This window comes from Octopus bimaculoides, chromosome 6 (assembly GCF_001194135.2).
Source record: "Octopus bimaculoides isolate UCB-OBI-ISO-001 chromosome 6, ASM119413v2, whole genome shotgun sequence".
NCBI classification, from domain to species: domain Eukaryota; kingdom Metazoa; phylum Mollusca; class Cephalopoda; order Octopoda; family Octopodidae; genus Octopus; species Octopus bimaculoides.
In genome coordinates, this window is record NC_068986.1 from 40,367,747 (window position 1) to 40,374,250 (window position 6,504).

General features: G+C 36.8%; 1 protein-coding gene across 1 annotated transcript in view; it reads left to right on the top strand.

Annotated features, from left to right (window-relative positions):
* Positions 1-6,504, top strand: part of LOC106882548 (low-density lipoprotein receptor-related protein 4) — a 461,294-nt gene that overhangs the window by 165,299 nt on the left and 289,491 nt on the right. The window lies entirely within an intron of this gene.

Sequence of the window (6,504 nt, forward strand, 5' to 3'; positions counted from 1 at the left end):
CTCTCTCTCTCTCTCTCTCTCTCTCACCCCCCCCCCTCTGAATGAGAATGAGGTATATTAAATATAATTATCACTATCATTATCATTTAGCATCTGCTTTCCATGCTGGCATGGGTTAGTCAGTTTAACTGAAACTGATAATCTGGAAGGCTGCACCAAGTTCCAGTCTGATATGACATGGTTTCAATACCTGGATGCCCTTACTAGTGCCAACCACTCCAAGAGTGTAATAACAGAGCTTAATTTATTAAGACTCAGTTCACAAATAGAGAAGCCAGACAAAAGTCTGAATGAGTAGAGAAGATAACTTCAAATAACAAAAGAATAAATTCTGAATAAATTAACCCAATAGCCTTTTGGTTTGGATGCTGCTCTCACAAATGCAAGGATCTTGGTTTCATTTCCCAGACAGGTGTTGTGTTGTGATGTTGGACTAAACATTTCATTTCATGTTGCTCTAGTCTGTTCAGCAGTGACCCAATGGTTAGGGCAGCAGATTCGCGGTCATAGGATTGCGGTTTCGATTCCCAGACCGGGCGTTGTGAGTGTTTATTGAGCGAAAACACCTAAAGCTCCACGAGGCTCCGGCAGGGGATGGTGGCGAACCCTGCTGTACTCTTTCACCACAACTTTCTCTCACTCTTCCTTCCTGTTTCTGTTGTGCCTGTAATTCAAAGGGTCAGCCTTGTAACACTGTGTCACGCTGAATATCCCCGAGAACTACATTAAGGGTACACGTGTGTGTGGAGTGCTCAGCCACTTGCACGTTAATTTCACGAGCAGGCTGTTCCGTTGATTGGATCAACTGGAGCCCTCGACGTCGTAAGCGAGTGCCAACAACAACAGTCTGTTCAGCTATGAACTGGTAACCGTGAAACAGATTGTCATTCCATTAAGAAGGAATGTTGGCTTGCTCACCCTGCTGGTGGGGTAGCATCTTTCGAAAGCTACAACAAAGTGAGGAATCTCATTGTGATCAGTGGGTGATGTATAACAACATCTGATAATCAGGTCAATACAGTGATGAGAAAAATATTATCTAATGTTAGTTTCAGAGGCAGAGGACAGCTAGGGATGTTTTTACCTCAGTAAATGTAATTGACACAGTTTTGCCCATCTTCACCTCTGGAAAGGAGCTTCTTTGTACATCTGTGTATTTGTTGTCAACGATAAGCCACCCACTCCTTGGGCATACAATGTAGGCAGTACTTATTCAGGTTAAAACTATGCCATGTAAAAACCACCCAGTCTACTCTGTAAAGTGGTTGGCATTAGGAAGGGCATCCAACCATAAATACCATACCAAAACTGACATTGGAGCTTGGTGCAGTCCTCTGGCTTACCAGCTCCTGTCATGCCGTCCAACTCATGCCAGCATGAAAGATGGATGTTAAATGATGATGAATGTAGCAAGTAAATAATTTCAGAATCATTATGAAAATAATTAAAGTAGAGCATGAAATTAAATGCATAATTAAGTGATTTTTTTATTTATTGTATTTTTTTTTTTTAGTTATAGGTCTACAGCCTTGAAAGGATTAGTTGAACAAATCAACCCCAGTACTCTTTATCTTTTATTAAGTCTAGTTCTTATTCTATTGGTTTCTTTTATGGGGCTGTAAACAAACCAACACCAGCTGTGAACTGGTGAGGGGCAAAACACAACACACACACACGTATGTATATATGTACATATGATGGGCTTTCACACAACTTTCATCTACTAAATTCTCTCACAAGGCTTTGGTCAGCCCAGGCTTATTGTAGATAAAACTTGCCCAAGGTGCAGTGCAGTGGAACAGAACCCAAAACTACATGTTTGCAAAGCGAGCTTCTTAACTACACAGCCATACCTGAAAAGCTATTATTTTTTTTATACAAGACATAATTTCCCTGTATCTTATGCTAATGCGCAGTAATATTAAATAACTGTCACTCCAAACTGTATAAAATATCATACTTTAAAAGCAGAATTAATGTCTGCCTTTTGATCAATGTCCTGGTCATTGCAGAGTGAAGAGTCTGTGCATGTGTATTACATCATTTGCTTCTGCCATTTGAGCTAATTTTCCTAGACATTGCATGTGAATGTCTATAAAAATGAATATATATATCACACTACATCATGGCATACATCCAGTGCTTATAATTATTTTGCTTGTTTGCTGTTTTATTTAGTTCTCTCTTACTGTCTTGCCCCCCATCTTTCAGAAAGTGATATATATTTCTACCCATCTCCTCTCTTCCATATTGTCTATTTTTGTCTTTATAATTCTGACCACTTCTTACTACTTCTTAATTCTCTATATATTCTCCATTATTCCTTATTGATCTCTGTTCTCTCCAAGCTCCCTGTACCATTCCCTTTCACTGGCTCCTTTTTTTCCCCCCTGTCTTATGTGCCTTGTTATTTTGTGTGTCCTTTGTCCATTTCTTTTTGCCCCTGCCTTCAATTCTTACTTTTATCTCCCACCTCACTTGATCTGGCCATCACCATCATTGTCTTTGTAATTCTGACCGCTTCTTACTGTTTCTTAATTCTCTACTTTTTCCATTATTCTTTATTGATTGATCTATTCTCTCCGCAAGCTCCGTGTACCATTCCGTTTCACTAGTTCCTTTCTTCTATTTTGTGTTCCTGCATTATTTTCTGTGTCCTTCTCTCCATTTCTCTTCTTCTTGCCATTGCCTTCAAGTCTTACTTATATCCCACCTCTTTAATCTGGCCATCACCAGTATCATATTACATACTTTGACTTCTCCCCCACTGTCTTTCCTTCACTCTTTACTTCCTGTCTCATTTTTATACATCACACACATCTTTCACTGTTTTTTTCTACCCCACCCCATCACTCATTTACTTTATTCAGTTTCTCTTTGCAATCTTGCAACCAATGTTACAACACTTTTTAAGGCATGGCTGTGTGGTTAGAAGCTTGCTTCCCAACCACATGGTTCCAGGTACAATCCCACTGTATGGCACCTCAGGCAATTATTTTCTACTATGGAAAGCTGTCCAAAGCTTTGTGAGTGGATTTGGTAGACTGAAACTGAAAGAAGCCCATTGTATATCTATCTATCTGTCTGTGCCTTTGTGTCTGTATTTGTCTCCACCATTGCTTGACAACCAGTGCTGGTGTGTTTACGACCCCATAACTTAAGTGGTTTGGCAAAAGACACCAATAGAATAAGTACTAGGCCTATATTAAATAAAAAAAAAAAGGTCCTGAGTTCAATTGATTCAGCTAGAAATTCTGCAAGGCAATGCCCCAGCATGTACACAATCTAATGACTGAAAGAAGTAAAAAATAAAAGATATATTCTCTTTTCCAAAGCAATAGAATATATATAACTCCTCCTTAGAAATCAACTTCCTGAATTCTTTTCTGTATCATCCATTTTAATCCCTGGATTAAATCTTGTCAATTTAAACTAACCCCTAGTTTTCTTGGATTTGGGCACCCAATTACAAATTTGGTTACTTGAATTGGTCCAAACATAATTTTTGAGTATTTCATGCCAAATAAATTCATTCATCCGAGTGATTTGGTGAATTGCTTTTTTTTTTTCTTTTGTGCATCGCATTCCACACATTTTTGTCCTAGCTAACAATTAAGTTTGTTTTAGTTAAACAAAACTGATTTGAAGAGAAATTCCTAAATTTCTCCTCTTAGCAATTTTGAAATAAAAATTTTTTTTCTCATGTGATTACTTCCCCCGATTTTTCTAGAAATCTCAATAATAGTCGAGCATATATATCCCCCCCCCTTTTTTAATAGAATTATTGTTCTCTTGCGTGTGCTTGTGACAATAATCATTGACATTACTTCTGGGGATTTCCAACCCTCTCACAAACCTACCTCACCAGCTTCCAGGGTCACCAAATTCATGGCTGTTGCATGCAGACATGGAAAGCTATACCATTTATCATGAATTCATCAATATTTCCTTTAAATATCTTTCTATCCTTGTATCACACACAACATGCATGCATATTGACATGCACACAAACACGCACACATGCACATACATATATGCACACATGTATGATAGGTACAGGTGTGACTGTGCAGATAAGAAGCTTGCTTCCCAACCATGTGTTCTTGGGTTCAGCCCCACTACATGGCACCTTGGGTAAGTGTCTTCTAATATAGCCCCTGGGCTGAATAAAGTTTTGTGAGTGAATTCTGTGGACAGAAACTAAAAGAAACCTACTGCATGCTTGTGTGTGTGTGTGTGTATACATTTATATATGTGTGTGTGTAAAGGTAAGATCCAAGGATCAAGGTGTAGGAAGTTAGTGAGGTTCAAGTAATTCGTAGAAGATATAAAAAAAAAAAAACTTTCAGAAACAATATTGGTTTATTGGCACAAAAGGTTGCGAATTTTTCGTGTATCGTGTATGTAACCTGGATCTTATCTTCTCCATTCCCTAATTTTTGGTAGCTGAGAGTGTGTATTAATGCAGTGTCCTACATTTGCAATTTTCCATGAAAACATGTCTGGTCATGAGGAAATAGTACCTTACTTGGAAACAAGTGAGAGTAGGTGATAGGAAGGGCATCTGTCTATAAAAAATTTGCCTTCATAAAATTCTGTCTTAAAGGTGAATGTTGAAATGATGATGATATATATACATATATACACATATATATACTTTCATTAGATTCAATTTATATTTATCTATAATTCATATAACATTATTCTTCATATATTTAATGTATATATTTCTGTTTACTTTAATCAGTTTAGCAATAGACAATAATGTTTTTGTCAATGTTAGAATATTTTCATTAAGCTATTGTTTTCTTCAGGAATATTTCAATAAAATAAAATTCATATTTCTTTCTAAAACGTATAAGGTCCATTGTATCAGTCTCAGTATTACAGACAGTTATGCAATCTGTATGTATAATCTGGTAACCTCCTACTGGGTTTATAAACACATGTGTGCACACACATTTGTACATTCATACTGCAAGGCAAACAGACAATGTATACATACCACCTTATAAGTCTCTCTGTATTCATATATATATCCATGTGTGCTTGTGTTTACTAGTCCATGTGTGTATGTATGCCTAGTCCAAGATAACTCCTCCTATCCAATATGGTCATGGCTGGAATGTCTTCTATCAAAGACCATTGTTTTAATATAGTTAACTTTATATATATATATATATATATATATATATATATATATGCCAGCATGGACAACGGATGTTAAATGATGATGATGATTTGTGTGTGTATGTGTGTGTGTCTTTCTGTTTGTCCTTACATCCCCATAGCTTAGCAGTTCAGTGTAAGAAACCGATAAAATAAACACTTGACTTTAAAACAAAAAAAGTCCTGGGGTCGATTTCCTCAACTAAAAAACCCTTCAAGATGGTACTCCAGCATGGCCTCAGTCAAATTACTGAAACTTGTTTTTTACAAATTCCACGTGGTTTGTGTTAAAAAGCTATCCTGTGGACCACGCTTCTACTTATTTATGGAAACCACTTAGTCTCTCTGTAAATATACATATATAAAATCGAAATCGAACCAAATTCAACGACTGGCACCCATACCAGCCTTTCCTGCATTGGTCACTAAACTCTGCTTGCGAAGACATGTTGGGGCAAGTGAAATCAAAATCGTAATTAAACCAAGTTCAATGACTGGCACCTGTGCCAGTGGAGTGCTAACAGCACTGTCCGAGCGTGATCATTGCCAGAGCTTCTTTCAGTTTCTGTCTACCAAATCCATTCACAAAGCTCTGGTCAGCCCAAGGCCAAGGCTATAATAGAATACACTTACCCAAGATGCCATGCAATGGGACTGATCCCAAAACCACTTGGTTGAGAAGCAAGCTTCTTACCACACAGCCACTTCCGCACCTACAGTATTTTAATGATTTGATTATTTTAAAAATTACTTGAAACGAAAGCAGAATATTTCAGCAAAAATATGGCAACAAAAAGATTAAAGATTTTTGTTGTTGTTGTTTTTTAATCTTTTTATGGAGAACATTAATCAACCCTTTGATAAAAATGTATATGATACTTAATTTCCAACATTCCTCATTAGAATTCATTGCAGCTCTGGCTCTGGAAGTGGAATGAAAATGTGTCTGTCAAATGACCAGGTCATAGATGTATCACACCATTTTATTTGTAATTTTTCTTTCGTTGTTTTATTTTTTGTTTTTTTTTGTTTTTTTTGGCAATCTTTTGAAGAATATCACAAGGCAGTATGATCACAAAAGAAAATATGAAGGAAAGTAATAAGGATATATGTATGTTTTTAAATAGCTACCATGACTATTCCACGAATAATTGTCTTGGAAAAATATGACACAAGACCAAAATATGTACAAAACTCTGTGCTTGAAAGCCCTTTAAGCCTTTTCTCCTTGCTGTTCCTCTACCCACCACTGCACCTCCTGATATAACCCTAAATGATGATATCTCTTCCTTTCTGCTTTGCAATGGTGGTTGTGGTATATATATATATATATAT